General features: G+C 46.5%; 1 pseudogene across 1 annotated transcript; it reads right to left on the bottom strand.

The window, feature by feature from the left end:
* Nucleotides 1-2,678: 2,678 nt before the first annotated feature.
* Nucleotides 2,679-16,247, bottom strand: LOC144889459 (actin-related protein 8-like; annotated as a pseudogene). The gene is made up of 5 exons (XR_013621753.1): nt 16,052-16,247; nt 15,053-15,163; nt 9,244-9,348; nt 3,132-3,305; nt 2,679-3,016 (listed from the first exon to the last, which is right to left on the bottom strand). The product of XR_013621753.1 is annotated as an actin-related protein 8-like (transcript).
* Nucleotides 16,248-17,009: the final 762 nt, after the last annotated feature.

Here is a 17,009-nt window from a genome sequence, read left to right as displayed (position 1 = left end):
CGTGATCCTAGCAGAAGTACCCGGCATTGCCGGGTGGGGGAGGGGAGACCCGTACATTCCCAACCCGTACATTCGCCCTCTCGACTCAAGCTCGTATTCGATTCGTATTCGAAATCGAAAGGGGAAATCCTTCGTATTCGAATTCGTAAACACGAAATATGAATTAAAATTTAATTCATATCGCACAAAATCGACACAAAACACGGTCGCATAAAGGTGAAAAAACGCAATGGCTTTTCGCCCTGAATTACATGCAAACGTGTGACGTGTGACGGGATGGAACATCACGTGATCGCTCTGAGCGAATCAGCGAGCTGCTCGCACTGGCTGAGATTAGCGGGTACTTCGCTGAAATGCGCTGAGGTAAATATGAATAAAAAAATATGGATCTCGTCAAATATGGTCTCAGCCATGTTCGTCCCAGGCTCAATGGCCATGTCTATGCCAAATATCAAGCACGTGAGCCTCTCCGTTTCGGAGTCTATCGGTAACATTACACACACACACACACACACACACACACACACACACACACACACACACACACACACACACACACACACACACACACACACACACACACACACACACACACACACACACACACACACACACACACACACAGTTTTTATATATATAGATTCCTCTGCAGGAGCAAGGCTCATGGAAAAGTAAGGTAGAATTGACAGTGGGTAGGATGGTGGGTGGCGGAGCATGGTGGGTGGCGGTAGTGAGTGACGGTCGGGTTCAGGGACAAGCGGAGGGTTGAGGGGAAAAACTCATCGAAACTCGCACGAACACGTGAAGTGTCAAAGGAATGAACGAAAAGGAAAAGAAGTGAGGGAGGAAACACTGAAACTAGTGTTACGGATTCGTCACTTCCGTTGTGGTGGTTTTCATCCACTGTAAACATTTCTGATTCCATGTACTATTACTGTTTTCAAAAGGTTTATGGTTAGGGAGGGGGAGGGGCAGGGGGAGGGTGGGGAGTAGGTGTATGAACTGTTTGCAAAAGGTGAAAAAGTTAGTGTTAAAAAAGAAACAGGAAACCGGATCGGGAACCAGAAGACGAAGAGGAAGAAGAGAAAAGAGGGCAGAGCGAGTGAGTCGGACAAGAAAGCCTAGCTGCTCCGAGTTCTGAAGCGAACGTTGTCAAACGGGAGTCACTAGCGAACTTTCGGGTTTCCCGGGAAAGGGATTCCTGCGACAGAATTGTCATCGCTGTGATCGATCAACCTGCGTGTCAGGTTTTTGGCGGTGGATTCCAAGGGGAATTATCGTCGGGCCGTTACGTCTCGAGAACGGGCCGTCGGCCATTTTGACTGGCGCGCTTTGCGCGTCGCGCAAGGTTTTTCTTTGCTTCACTTCAGCAGTTTTAACCGCATTCCGACGTATCGGGTGTGTGTGTGTGTGCAACGCGGCTTTTGAAGATTAATTTGCGGTTCGCCGACTGTGCTGTGAAACGTCCATACCCGAGGGTGTGATCTCTCAGTCGCCTGGAGGGCGCCTTTGGATTTCCCAGTCGCCTTGAGGGCGCCTTTGCCCCGCTTTGGCAGCGGGACTGTACTTGCCATCCGAACAGGATTCTGGTCTCGATTGGACATCGATCTGACGATTGCTGGAGGGAATCAACTTTGGCTGGAAGCCGGGAATAAGAGACATTGGGAATGTTCTTGTTTCACTCACTTGGAGCACAGTGAGTTATATATTACGAAACTGATGGTACCATCATAGGATATATATTGATTGTACTTTTGATTCCTATTATTGTTGTACTGTTATTCTTGTGTGATCTTAATACAATATTTGTTTGTGAGTAACAATTGGTGTGGCTTCACCATTGATCTTTGACATACAGAATAACACATTTTTCTGCCGTGACTCCTCTCAGGGCTCGGAGGTACACCGTGACCAGGGGGTCGGGGAGGAGCACGTAACACTAGCAAGTAATATGGTTGGGTTAAGAAAGGTTAATGGGAGTAATAAAGAGCATGGGACAGGATCGGGGATGACACGACATGGCGGTGCACCTCTTGTTTGAAGCCCTGGAGGGAAGAGTGAGACCGAACATTCTCTGGAAGGTCGTTCCAGAGACGGGAAATGCAAAGAGTAAAAGAGTTGAGGTGTGTAGTCAGCCGGGATGTTAGAGATTTAACCAGAAGGCTTCAAGCATCAGACTCGTCTGAGTAAAAGACGAGTGTGTAGTTCTAACAAGGGGACTAGCACTTGAAACCTCACGTGACGTCACTTTACACAGCCGTTAATATAATCTTATCTGCTTTCAGTCGATTAAATTCAATCATTAATCCATATTGGCAGCTCGGACGTCGATCGGTGGGAAATGGGTGGGAACATGTCCCCTTCACTTTTTGGAGGAAGGGGAGTGGGCAGGGGGAGGATGGGGAGTGTACAAAAAATGCAATTTGGTGTCTGTCTTGGTCGATGCATTTGATAGTTAAGAATTAAATCTCGACCAAACTTGCTAGGGGGACAAAGGATCTGTCACAACTCGTAAGACAAAAGTTGTAGCTATTTGGATTGCCCCCACAGGTCCCAGGAGGAGTTGGAAGGTCAATACATACTATTTATGCAACTGTGTACCGTATAGCTCAGCTCCCGGTGGGAGAGCGTACGATGACAGGCTTTCCATCTCTATCCTTTGACGTTTGAATCCCAGGTCTTAAATAAATCTGTGTTGTATTGTGCTGGGATGTTCTCATCCTGCTTACGGTGCAGACACGAGCACGAATGCTCCGTGTTGATCGGACAAGGGTCGTTTTTCTACCTAATATGGCTGCCAAACCACGTGACTTGGGACGTCATCATTTTCACACTTATTATGCAGTAATGGTATTGGATGATATTTGTAAGGTTTCGCATCCCCCAAAAATAACCCCAAATGTCCCATCCACACAAGATCACCTGCGAAGCCCATGCTGTTTAAAAGCATGTTCATGATGCCCTTCACATGCTGCCGGCTGCACATGTCTGGAACCAGCACGATACACCTGTAATACTGAAATAAGCACACAACATGCTCAGACTGAAGATTCAATCGGGAGTCGGGGGAATGAGCGAGTGTGATCGCGTGCGGGTTCAGTCAGGAATAAGACCGCCCACGAATGGTATACCTTGAGATCGCAGAGAGCTATGTCAAGGAACTTGTGTATGGCCCGAGTCCAGATGGTCTCTAGATCTGCCAAGACCGCACTCAATGAACCACCAGATCCCTGATGCAAGTTAAATTTCCCACGGTGCATGGGCCAGTGCAAGCTGTACGGTTCACTTGAGTTCACATGTAGTGCCTGCCGTGGATCGTGTGCCGAGAGATTATAAAATATAAAGAGCTTGCGGAACAATGGCCTCTTAAGGAAGAGGGACAGAAATGTAACCCATCACTTGCTTAAAACAAAATAATAACAGCTTAACAACTAGAACGGCACTCAGTAGAGGGCATACCTCCACCAGGTGAACAGTTTACATTTTGTATCCCAGAGTAAAACCAGAAAATCACAATACCGAATCACATTTAATTAAAATCATCCGTTTACAACATTTTGAGATATCCTGCTATGCATCGTTTTTGGTCCCATCTCCCAATGGTGAAGAATCACTTGAAAAATTCAATAATTGTCATATCCAAATGAGCAATTCCACAGGTTGATGGACATGGCTTTGAAAATTTCAATATATCTTTTAACTGGTTATACATGCAAGTCAGTGAAACAAACAATGAATTGTCATTTCTGTTCGAATTTTTTGAGAAATTAGCGAGTGAACTGAGAGCAATTTTTTATGGCAAAAAAAGTAAAAAATCTGAAAAAGTAGGACTTGCATTAGAAGTAGGTAGATAAGAAATATTCCAAACTCATTTGTGTGTCCAGACTGTGTGGTGATCACATTTTCTGAATTACATATCAGTTTGATGATACCTTGTCATTTTGAATGTAAAAAAGTGTCATGGTGTGCCTCTTTGTATGATGCAACGTGAGTAACCGAAAAAGCACATCTGTTTTCTGAGATCAACTTCTTTATTGAGTACAAACTGGTAGTTCAAATTTTCTTAGTTCCAATGTCTCTTGATGAAAAAATTAATGTTTTATTAATATTCATGTGCACATCTCTATATATAAAGGAGGAGTGTCTGTGTGTGTGTGTGTGTGTGTGTGTGTGCGTGTGCGTGTGTGTGTGTGTGTGTGTGTGTGTGTGTGTATATGTGTGTCTGTCTGGATGTCCGCTTATAACTCAAGAACTACACATCGGAGAAAAGTTTTAGACACAGATTCGGAATCAGCATAAAATCCTGGTGGTTATAGGCTACGTTTTATTTTAATATCAATGGTTTAAAAAAACCGCGCCAACTGCAATTCCATGGTGGTTTGTGGCGGCGCTAGACGTTCGGGGTGTATTGCAATGGTTTGTCGGGTTTGGCTGTGGGTCCAGAATAGTTCCCATTTCCTCATGTTCTTCCACTTTTATTTTGATTCTTCTGTTACAACGCCTTCCTTATGTACCTTATATCCCCCCGACGAGGCCTCTACATAATTTCATGCGGCAGAATTTCGTACATTTTGAGTGAAAGAAGTGAGACGAAGTTTTAGGAGGAAGAAGAGGCGCGGCCGAACTGATAGAAGCCGACTGTGGAGGGCCTTGATCGTGAGTGGAAATGGCGGGAATTGCGTTTGTATCGCAAAGTAAAGGATCTGCATTCATTTCTGAACTTGCATTGGTGGATTGTTATACATCTGCATTATTTTTCATAAAAAAACTTTATGTTGAACTTGAAGGCTCCAAGCACGGACTATATATATAGCCCTCACTGAGGTAAAAATAAAAGTAAAAATCCTGCTATCGCTTGCCAAGCTAGCCGTTCCCCTCCCCCCCCCCCCTCCCCCCTCCCCTCTCCTCGTCCCCCTCCCTCCTCTCCTCTCCTCCTCCCCCTCCCTCCTCTTCTCCCCTCCTCCCCCTCCCTCCTCTTCTCCCCTCCCCCTCACCTCCCCCTCCCCCCTCCCCTCCCCCTCCCCCCTCACCTCACCTCTCCTCCTCCCCCTCCCTCCCTCCTCTCCTCTCCTCCCCCTCCCTCCTCTTCTCCCCTCCCCCCCTCTCCCCCTCTTCTCCCCTCCCCACCCTCTCCTCCCCTCCCCCCCGTTCCCCTCCCCTCCCCTTCCCCCTCCCCTCCCTTCCCCCGTCCGGCAATGCCGGGTACTTCCCATGGCCAGCTGTACGTGGGCTGCTCGAGGGTTGGAAAACCAAGCAATCTTTATGTCTTGGCACCAAGTAAGAAAACCAGAAATGTTGTATACCAAGAGGTTTTGAGAAATTGATAATTGACAAAACGTCATGTAGGAAATGTACTGTGATATTGCTGTAAAATATACATGTTCTTTTCATTATATATTTGTATTATTCTTATTCAACCCGGGCGAAGCCGGGTACCTCAGCTAGTTTATTAATAAACAGCGAGCAAATGTGGTAACGTGAGTAACCGATTGTGTAATGTGAGTAACCATGTTTCCTTTGGAACTAAATGTCAAATTACAGCCTGTGACTATATGAAAGTGCTGTGGTGTATGTGAAATGAATTTAGTGATGCATGTTACCCTAAAACAATAGAGGGCAGTGTAAACAAAGGAGTCTACCCATCATGCAATTCACTTTCTCCTGACCACATGTTCTCATGTTGCACATGTCTACACTCAACTCTCTGATAAACTGTACATCACAAGGGAAAATTGCCTTTCCTCAGGGTGAGTTACAAGTGGCACCAGTGCAAATGTGGAATCTGATGTTAGGGTAGGAGATTGGTACGCAGTGGAGTATGAGGAGAAGCTGTATCCTGGAGAAGTACTGGCTCTTGGTAATCAAAATGATTATCAAGTTTCTGTGATGGAGCAAGCAGGCAAGTACTGGAAATGGCCCAAACAAAGAGACAATATCTTTTACATCAAAGAGAACCTGAAGAGAAAAAAGTAGAGGCCCCAGAAGTTGTCAATAACCATGGCTACTTCAAGTTCTGTGAGGAATTTTAACAATCGGAACATTGCCTTATGGAAAGATGCAGAACATTGTTGTGTTTCTGTTTGTTTTTTTCAATCCCAAAAATATTTCATATTTCTTTGTGCTACCTTGCTGCCTGCTGATTGACAAAGTATTTAAGACATATTCATTCATTAATATTCAGCAATAGTATCAACAGTGTAGGTTAAGAGAAAAGAGCCTAACAATGCAGAAAATGAACTGAGGCTGGGTGGTCACGTTTTACATTTGTACTTTATGATACATTAATGCATACTGCTTACTTTCTTTTTCTTCTTGTGTTTTACCAAAATTAGATCGAATATGATAGTGATATACAGAGTATTATTACTTAGCATGTCTTTTGAATCTAAATAAGTTGATCAGTTGATATCACCAAAAAAATTGACAAATTATTTGGATAGAGTACGGACCAAATGTAACGTGAGTAACCGTAACGTGAGTAACCATGTTTTATGTCTCCCACATCAAAATTATTATTTTCAGAGGTTTTCTTTTACCAACAATATGTGACAGTATTGGGACTGTACAGAACATAAAAAGTTTTCTTCTTATAATACCTCAGATTAGGACATTTTTGAAATTTGTAGTCTTTTCATTATATGCATGTCCAAATCATGTAACGTGAGTAACCAACACATTTTTGTGGAAATAACACTAACAAAATTATTTTCTGAGTTTCTTTCTTTATGCTTGTGTCGTTTATGTTGTCTACTACAAGCTATGAGTAAATAATAAACTTCATTGCATACGTTTAGAAATTAGACCTCTTTGAATGAGTCATTGTTGCTTCAAATGTAACGTGAGTAACCGTGGAATTGCTCAAATCCAGATTCAGATATTCACCAAAATAGAATCGATTAGTCCTGGCCCGACATCCATCCGGTCCTATCCACCAAGTTTCGTCCAAATCAGTCGATAACGTTTTGAGCTATCCTGCTATGTATCGTTTTTGGCCCCATCTGCCAATGGTGAAGAATCACTTTAAAAATTCTACTAGCCGGATCCGGATCTTCACCAAAATTGAATCGATTCTTCTTTGTCACACACACAAACAACCTGTCGACAAAGTTTCATCCAAATCCGTCCGTAACTATTTGACATATCCTGCTATAAGTTGGTTTTAGCTCGATCACTCAATGGTGAAGAATCACTTTTAAAAAATGAAACAATCCTCTTATCCGAATCCATATTCAGATCTTGAGCAGTTTACGTTTTGTATCCTAGAGTAGACCAGAAAAATCACAACATAGAATCACATTGAATCAAAATCATCCGTCCACAACTTTTTGAGATATCCTGCTTTGTATCGTTTTTCATCCCCTATCTCCCAATGGTTAAGAATCACTTTTAAAAAATTATACTAGCCGGATCCGGATTCGTATCTTTACCAAAATCTAATCGATTCTTCCTTGTCACACACACACAACCTGTCCACAAAGTTTCGTCCAAATCCATCCAAAACTTTTTGAGATATCCTGCTATGTATCGTTTTTGGCCCTATCTCCCAATGGTGAAGAATCGCTTACAAAATTCTAGTAGCCGGATCTGAATCCGGATCTTCACCAAAATTGAATCATTCCGTCCTTGTCACATACGCTACCTCTCTGCCAAATTTCGTCCGAATCAATCCACAACTTTTTGAGACATCTAGTTCACAAACGGAAAAATAGACAAACAAACAGACAGACAGACAGACAGACAGACAGGGGTGAAAACATAACCTCCATCCACCTTTGGTGGCGGAGGTAATAAAGGATCAGTATTTTAAATTGATATATGTGGGGAAATTACATGCCCAGACGAGGGATCAAACCGAGGTCCTTTGGAAAACCGTACCAGTGCTCTGCCATCTGAGCTATCTGGGTGACCATGACTGAGCATGCAATTTTCTCACACATATGATTGCCACTCTCTTTCCCTCAATTGGAATCTCCCGCGATGAAGCTAACTCCGAGGGCCTTTCAGTCACTCACCGCAGGCAGGTTTGGTGGTCTTTCTGTCTTCTCCCGACTCCTCTCCGGCCTTGCTCCCCCAGCTCTCTCTGTGCTCTGTTCCCCAAATATTACGACAGGCCGCACAAGATCTGCCAGCAACCCTCTTATGGTTAAACTGCCAAATTCGAGGCTCTCTGCTCACCTTCACTGTTTCATTCCTCTTTTCTCCCGCCTCTGGAACAAACTCCCCCACTCCCTTCAATCCCACTCCTCCCTCCAGGTCTTTAAAAAAGCTGTTCACCACCATCTCTTATCTTCTCCCATCCAAAGCCTTTATCTTTTCTACCCCCGCTAATTCACCCCAGATACACTTTTTTGAAATTCCAACTTCTTGACTGGAAGTCCTTGCAGTGTCCATATGTTTTATACCTCTCCCACCTCCCCCACAAGGCCTCTGCCTCCCACAGATCTCTCGATGTCCCTGCTCTGAAATGTTGTGTTTGTGTCCTTCCCCCTCTCTCCCCATCTTGTCTACCGCTCCCCTTATTATATGTTTTATGTGTCGGTTTGACATTTTGTGTGATTAATGTTTGCTCTTTCACGAGCCTCGATATTGTATAAAAAAAATAAAAAAAATGCTTCCGGGACCAACCATAGGAGCACCAAGGCCGTTGGTGCTCCTATGGTTGGCAACGAGTGCCCCGGAAGCATTGACGGAAAGAGGGTGGCAATCATATGTGTGGGAAAATCGCATGCTCAGTCAGGGTCGCCCATATAGCTCAGATGACAGAGCACTGGTACGGTTTTCAAGAGGACCTGGGTTCGATTCCTGGTCTGGGTGTGTAAATTTCCCACATATATCAATTTAATGATTTAATCCTGTTCATTGATCAGTATTTTCCAGCATTGTGTGGTGCAGAGATTATTTAGCCAGTGAGTTTAATCGTATTTCATAATTGAGCCACTGCAATGCACTGTGGGAAATGGCAATTTGATAGACAAGTAATGCAAGTGAAGCGATCAACCTGTGAACCACACCCTGTATTTTAACCGTGATTGTCGACACGTTATTTGGGGATGGGTGCATTTTGGATAACGGTTGATTGTTACAACATAAAATAACACCTGTGGCATGGCGACCCAGCTGCGCACAAACTCGGATGACAGACGCGGCCGATCGCAACCATAGGACAAACACGAATGCATTTGACTTTTTACACAATTGGGTACTTGCACAAGCTCGCATCAAACAATCTAAAGGGATTTGTACCTCATCGCCAATCAAGCACTCTGGCTTATGGGAAGTGTTCGTCCACTTGACCCTGGGACACGTGTCAAGCGGCAATGGCTTCATCCGGCTGTTGTATGCCGCCAGCTGCAAAATACAACACCAGACAGTAAGAAATCCATGGATGATACTTATTACCACCAAAGATGAACTGAGATTGTGTGTTTCACAACTGTTTGTCTGGCTGTCCGTGAGCAGGATATGTCAAAAGGTATGGACGGATTTGGCCAAAATTTGGTAGACAAGTTGGGTGTGTGACAAGGATGAATTGATTAGATTTTGATGAAGATCTGGATAATACATTGTTGCGGATTTGAGAATCATGTAATTGTTGTAAATATCACCCTCTGTAAATAGTGTAATGATCCTTGTAAATACCTCCGTTAAGTGCAAAGATCAAAGGTCGTCCCCTTAGTTAATCCATCGCACGCACGTAGAAAATCATATACCCTTCTAAATAGTTATTTCCTTATTATGTGTATTAGTTTAAGGCTGTGTTTCCCATTAATTGACTGCATTGCACCAAATGACATAAGATAGGTCCCCTTCAAGGATTGCATTTCCCAGCCAAACTCTCTCTCGCTGTGCAAAACCGCTGGACAAGCGTGGGGTGCGCGCCCTCTCAACTGGCCCTGGTTTGGAAGCAGCTTTCGCTGTCATAGTAAATATGTGCTCCGTGCTCTGTTTGGACAAGAAGGGCGGGGTCGCCGAGAAGAGACAAGCCCGTGGCTCGCCACGGGGGGGCGGGGCTGTTCAGCTCCATGCCCAAGTAAGGCTACAAGCCCGTGGCTCGCCACGGGGGGCGGGGCTGTTCATCTCCATGCCCAAGTAAGGTAACAAGACCGTGGCATTACCATATAAGGCCACCAAAGCAGAGCACGGGGGCGGTACCCAAATGGCCGAGGGCGTGTCACGACCCCGCTTGATATATGCGTGCGACAATCGCGCAACCGGAGGACATGCGAGAGGACATGCTACTTGGCTGGTACGAGAACTGGTACGAGAGCAGGGTGCGACGTGCGTGCTGCTGAGCTGGGTTCGAGGCTGGAGCTGGGTTTGAGGTACTGGAGAGGAGAATCCCAGTGTTACCGACAGAGAGAGAGAGAGAGTCGTGGGTCGGAACGGAACCTCGCCAGATGAACGAACCTCCTGCCATTCCTGTCATCATCCCTGTGTAAGTCTGACTGTCGTCTGTTCGTCCGTGTTGTCCTGGGTATAAGTTAAGCCTGTATAGATAAGCTAGAAATTGCTCTGTGTCCTTCTGATCCTTTTATTTTCTGTATATTACTTTGATTGCTTTTCTTCCTTTAGTCTAGTGCAGGGGCGGGCAACCTTTTCAGAGTGAGGGCCAGATGAGACTTTTGGAAGGAGATCGCGGGCCGGAGTGAAAAACGAAATCTCAGAATTACTATATTTTGTTTACATGAATAGATTGTACAAAAATTGCATTCAACACTCTACAAATCAATGAGACTGCTGGTGCTGTTTGCCATGAAGAAGTATTTCCATGTCTGGCTCGATGGTTGAGGTAGACAACAGAAGAATGTCATTGAGGTGGCGGTCCGAGAGTTGGGAGCGAAGGTGAGACTTCGTGTACTTCATTTTCGAGAAGAGCTGTTCACAGCAGTAGGTGCTGCCGAACATGGCCACAATGCGTTGGACATGGGCAATGTATTTTTGAAAATTGTTAGAAGGGAGAACGGTGTCGCGGAAGAAGGACAATGGAGAAGAGGTGCGGAACTTCGCCTTCATTTCATCGTTGCACTGCAGCTCCACCAACTCCATCTGTAAGGAGGCAGGGGCGTCTTCCACGGGGAAGTCAAAGGGAGCAGTGAAAAGCTTGAAGTCCGCAGCCAGCACCCTGACTCCTGCAAAACGGGAAGCAAATTCCTCACGTAGAGAGTTGACGACACTAACGCAAGTGCCCAGGTCCACATCGTCAGGGGCACATGCAGCAAGGCGAGGAAAATGCACAAACTGACCAGAAGCCAATTGAGCCTCCCACAAGCGCAGTTTAACCTCGAAGGCAGTGATGTGCGCGTACATGTCTGTCACGAGAATGTCTTTGCCTTGCAGCTTTATGTTGAGGGTGTTCAGGTGCGCCGTGATGTCCGTGAGCAGGGCCAGGCGAGCTAGCCACCGCGGATCAGAGAATTGATCAGCGTGGGGAAGGTTCTTCTGACGTAGAAAGGTGGCAATCTCCTGCTGTAGGTCGCACACCCGAGACAGCATGGCCCCACGACTCAGCCAGCGTACCTCACAGAAGTAGAGCAGGTCGTTGTAGTGCACGTTCACCTCGTCCATCAGTGCCTGGAACCGACGATGGTTAAGGCTGCGGGAGAGGATGGAGTTGACGACCTTCACCACGACAGACATGACACCAACGAGGTTGGCAGACTTAGCGCACAGGGACTCTTGGTGGATGATGCAGTGCATCTTGTTAATGGGCTGAGTGTATCCGGCGGCTGCACAGTGACGCACTAGCAGCGAAGCGGCGCCCTTCTTCTCACCAACCATCGCCGGGGCACCGTCGGTCGTCACACACACAAGACGGGAGAGGTCCAGGGAGTGCTGATCAACACACAGAAGCACGGCGTCGCAGATGTCTTTCCCAGTGGTGGTGTCGCGCAGCGGGACAAGCTGGAGGAATTCCTCACACACTTGAAAGTCAGCGGTGACGCCACGGATGAAAACGGACAGCTGGGCCGTGTCCTTTGTGTCGGTGCTCTCATCCAGAGCGAGGGAAAAGGCGACGAAATTTGAGCTGCGTGTTTTGAGTGAGTCGTGCACGTTTTCCGACATATCCTCGATGCGGCGACGAACGGTGCGGGACGAAAGGCTCACGTGCTCAAAGGCGGAACACGCTGCTCTGGACAGACGGAGTCCACTACAGCGAGGAGGCATTCCTTGATGAAGTCCCCATCCGCGAATGGCTTCATTCGGCGAGCAAGGATGCGGGAGACTTCATAACTGGCGCGCGTCACCTTTTCGGCCTCAGTATTCTGCTTGCGGAAGAGTGAAGTTTGTTTCTCCAAGTTGCCTGATAGTCTAACCATGGCGTCCTTCCTTTCGGTGGCAGACACCGACGCGAAGTTTGACGAGCGGTGCTCTGTCTCCCAGTGGCGGCGCACGTTGTACTCTTTTAGGACAGCCAAAGTCTTCAAGCATATGAGGCACTGGGCCTGTCCAAAGCGCTCGATGAAGAAGTACTTCTCCCACTCAGGGTTGAAGATCCGACGCTCGAGGTCCACTTTCCTCTTCTTAACACGCTGGGTCGCAGACATGATGAGCTGAAAAGGAAGAAAATTAGGTATATCAGCAATGAATAAATGATGTAACAGCAAGCAATCTGGGGCACAAAAAATCTCGGAAGACGAATTGTACAGATGAATGTATTTATTTTGCGCGCACGTGGCCAACGCTGAATATGACACAGTTTCACCGTAAAACTGAAATACAGGAAATGAATCAGTCTGCATACTTTTTTTTTTAAAGAGTTCGTTTTCCTTTTAAACAAAAGTTCGTCAATTTCGTTTTCCTTTTAAACAAAAGTTCGTCAATTTCTTTTTTCTTTTACAAACAGAAAGTTCGTTATATATTTTTTTTCTTTACAAATAGAAAGTTCGTTATATTTTTATTTTTACAAATAAAAAGGGAGAATAAAATTATTTAAACGCAGCAAATGAAAGATAATAACATGTTCTAACAAACAAAACAAAGCAAATTGAAAGAAAGTGAAAATTGAAATAGGTTTAGAGAACTCTGCGTCGCTTACCTCTTTGTTGCAAGTTATTTGTCCCAGACACCAACGTTTGTCGCAAGCTGACTGAATCGGAAGGACGTCCGTATCACATGCCGGCTGATTTGAAAAGACCGCCTATCAGCAAGCAGGCGGTGTCTAGGCAAGACAGTTCCCCGTGCGCATGTCTTCCGGAAGAGGACGGTGCTGAAGACAAAATGTCCCTTTCTTGAATTCAGACCGGCTAAATATAAACTCTTACATTTACAAATGATATGAGTTTTACTGGGAGGTCCGCGGGCCGGATTGCAATAATAAAGCCTAGCAGGGTGGCGGGCCGGACGCTAAGCCTTCGCGGGCCGGATGTGGCCCGTGGGCCGGGGGTTGCCCGCCCCTGGTCTAGTGTAATAAATCCTGTCATTAAATAATAATAAATCCTGTCATTTCCTACCTTTGCCTTCTTCTTCTTTCTCGTCCGATCGTCTTTGTGATTTCCCCATTGAATACCTGTGGCACTATTTGGCCAACGTTCAGAATCGGGTCTAGTTCTTGTTAATGGTTCGAGCCGCGGCTGCTAATCCGCTTGGCAAATAACATCTTGTCCGCGGTCTCGAACGAGGTTGCTCACCTGCCTCTCTGGAGGGAGCTGGGCAGCTTCAGGACTCATGTCGGTCAGTCGCAGACAAGGGGATTAATCCCCCATTGGTAAGGCGAAAAAGGGCCGACGGTGAGATCCGCAACAATATATTTTTAAAGTGATTCTTCACAATTGAGAGATTGGGCCAAAAGCGATACATAGCATGATATTTCAAAAAGTTATGGACGGATTATGACAAAATTTGGTGGATGAGTTGGGTAGGTGACAAGAACAAGCCAATTACATTTGGTTCAGATCCGAATCCAGATCCAGCCTATCAGTGGGATACAATACGTAAACTGTTCAGCCTGGTGGAGGTATGTGCTCTACCGAGTGATTGTCGACATTTCTCTACGATTATGTAGTCACTGTATGAATAAATCAATCGATAACCAAAGTAGTTAGACACCATGGAAGGAATAATAACCCAACATTTCCAGGTCCATAAAAAACATGCTCCAAAATTTTCATCCCAACTTTCCCATGTAAATACCATCTGACAACCCCTTGTCCCCACTCCAACTAATCAAAACCCCCCCCACCCCAACCATTCAAAGCCCCCACCCCCACACAACGATTCAACCCCCCCACTCCAGCCAATAAAGCCCCCCCACTCCAGCAAATTAAAGCCCCCCCCACTCCAGCCAATTAAAGCCCCCCCCACTCCAGCCAATTAAAGCCCCCCACCCCACTTCAGCCAATTAAAGCCCCCCACCCCACTTCAGCCAATTAAAGCCCCCCCCCACTCCAGCCAATGAAAGCCCCCCCCCACTCCAGCCAATTAAAGCCCCCCCCCACTCCAGCCAATTAAAGCCCCCCCTCCCACTCCAACCAATTAAAGCCCCTGCCACTCCAGCCAATTAAAGCCCCCCCACCCCAGCCAATTAAAGCCCCCCCACTCCAGACAAGAAAAGCCCCCCCCCACTCCAGACAATAAAAGCCCCCCCACTCCAGACAATAAAAGCCCCCCCACTCCAGACAATAAAAGCCCCCCCCACTCCAGACAATAAAAGCCCCCCCACTCCAGACAATAAAAGCCCCCCCACTCCAGACAATTAAAGCCCCCCCCCCCACTCCAGCCAATAATAAAGAGCCCCACACACTCCAGCCAATTAAAGCCCCCCACCCACTCCAGCCAATTAAAGCCACCCACCCACTCCAGCCAATTAAAGCCACCCACCCACTCCAGCCAATTAAAGCCCCCCACCCACTCCAGCCAATTAAAGCCCCCCACCCACTCCAGCCAATTAAAGCCCCCCTCCCACTCCAGCCAATTAAAGTCCCCCACCCACTCCAGCCAATGAAAGCCCCCCACCCACTTCAGCCAATTAAAGCACCCTCCCCCTCCCCCCCCCCCCACACACACACACACCAACGAACCAAGGCCACGCACACCCACTCCATTTGAAGCTTGCCTGCTCTGGATGCGTGGGAATTCGCCGCAGTCCATTTGACATCTTTCGGGACCAAATAGCCTGTTCCACCATCTTCAGTCCGCTGTGACGCTGTTCTTTGCTATCAACATGCTGCCAGGAGAAAAAGCGACAATAAACACTGCGTCTCGTCACACATGCCTGTGATCAAACTGATAAGGACCCCCGCCCCCCCCCACCCCCCCCCCCCCCCAAAAAAAAAAATTGGTCGAATAACAATGCCAAAGTCATATCTGTCTGGGAGGAAAGGGTTTCATTTGCGGTCCGTTGCCCTTTCATTGAAATATCCATTTTAAATTGGTCAAGACTAGGGCATTGCCCGTACTATATCTATATCTAAAATTATATCCCCCCCCTCTATTTACATGAAATGGTTTGGTCCAAAGCGAACGGCTTGCGAGTACGGTGACAATCCCCCCCCTCTATTTACATGCAATGGTTTGGTCCAAAGCGAACGGCTTCCGGAGTTTGGTAAAGAAATCGCCATCGCGTGCACAAACGCGCAGGAAAGCGAATGAATCGCAAATTCGGTTTTATTAGTTTTAAAACATAGTTTAACGCCAACATAGTTTGCAAACGTGAAATAAATGAATACGCTCTCAAATGTGCCATCCGAGGCAGAGTGTGTCCTCCACGTTCGGCACACGCGATCGTTCGCTGCTCTCTGATTGGTTGAATCGTTTTTTGGACATAGCTCGGTAAGTAATTGTCCGATTAATATGAAACCTTGAAAAGGCACATCCTCGGGTCCCCAGCAATATACCTGGCAAGTTAAAAGTATATCGGACCCGTGGTTGTCGAGAAACAGCGGTCACAGACAAACGTACAAACGTACAGACAGAGATTACTGGAATTATAGATAGATAAAGGTCTTTACAGTCAATTCATTTTGGGATGGTCTGTTTGGTTGAGGCAATTGCACTGCTTCTACCGTTTTGTGCTGTCAAACATTACCCACACCCAAATCACACAACTTGCCACCTCGATGCCATCCCGAAGTAGCCACATTTCATCGTGGGCGCAGCTGTCCGGGAGCTTTGTGCCTGCGAGCCACGACATGCGGTACAGATGTGGGCAGCGTGTCCGACGCGCGTCCCAGCCTCAGCGTAGTGGATCCCGGATGGATCACGAGGACAAAATTACTGCGGATTTGCTGCAGGAAATAAACAAAAGCATTTTATTCTTACTCAAGAGCATTCATAAACTGCACTGTACGGCATGGAAGTAATGATTATCATGGATGTAATGATGTAATGGATATCATGTAAGTAAACATAGGGGCAACACCCCTGGGCGCTCACCTGGTAGAATAAAGCAGCATACTACACTGACTAAAGGTATTTTAAAAACAATTTCAATGGTTGCTAGTAGACAGGGCAGCATGTATAATCATACTAATGTAATCATAACATGTTAAACAAACAAACAACAAACTATTTTGGGGGGGGGAGGGGGGAGGGGGGGGCAACCTGGAGGAGAAAAAGTCACTGGAGCAAAGGGACTTTTTGCTCCCTGGAGCAAAAAGTCCCTCTCTCCGGTCCCTGGAGCTAGGAAGCGTCTTCAACCTCTGCACGGCAGCAAAAGTTATAGTATTTTTTCCATTCGTGTCTTCGTCAATTTCTACTCGCTTTTTATTTTGCATGTGTTGCAGTGTGTTTTCCAGTTGGTGTTGATTTTCAATTCTTGCAAACTTTTGTATAATTTAATCGTTTTCTGTCCCACCGCGTGCGCGGCCTGGTTTCTCTCGGCTTCCCTACCCCCATAGGTGTTCTGTGAATTTAAGTTCTTTCCTTCGCTGTATTGCTTACTAGCAGAAGTACCCGGCATTGCCGGGCGGGGGAGGGGAGGGGGGGGAGGGGAGGGGAGGGGAACGGGGGGGGAGGGGGAAGAGTGGGAGGGGAACGGGGGGGAGGGGGGAAGAGTGGGAGGGGGAGGGGGG

The sequence above is a fragment of the Myxine glutinosa genome, unplaced genomic scaffold, assembly GCF_964187855.1.
Source record: "Myxine glutinosa unplaced genomic scaffold, kmMyxGlut1.1 SCAFFOLD_4026, whole genome shotgun sequence".
NCBI lineage: Eukaryota > Metazoa > Chordata > Myxini > Myxiniformes > Myxinidae > Myxine > Myxine glutinosa.
The sequence above is the reverse complement of the archived record's forward strand: the minus strand, read 5'-3'. Positions and strand labels throughout refer to the sequence as shown.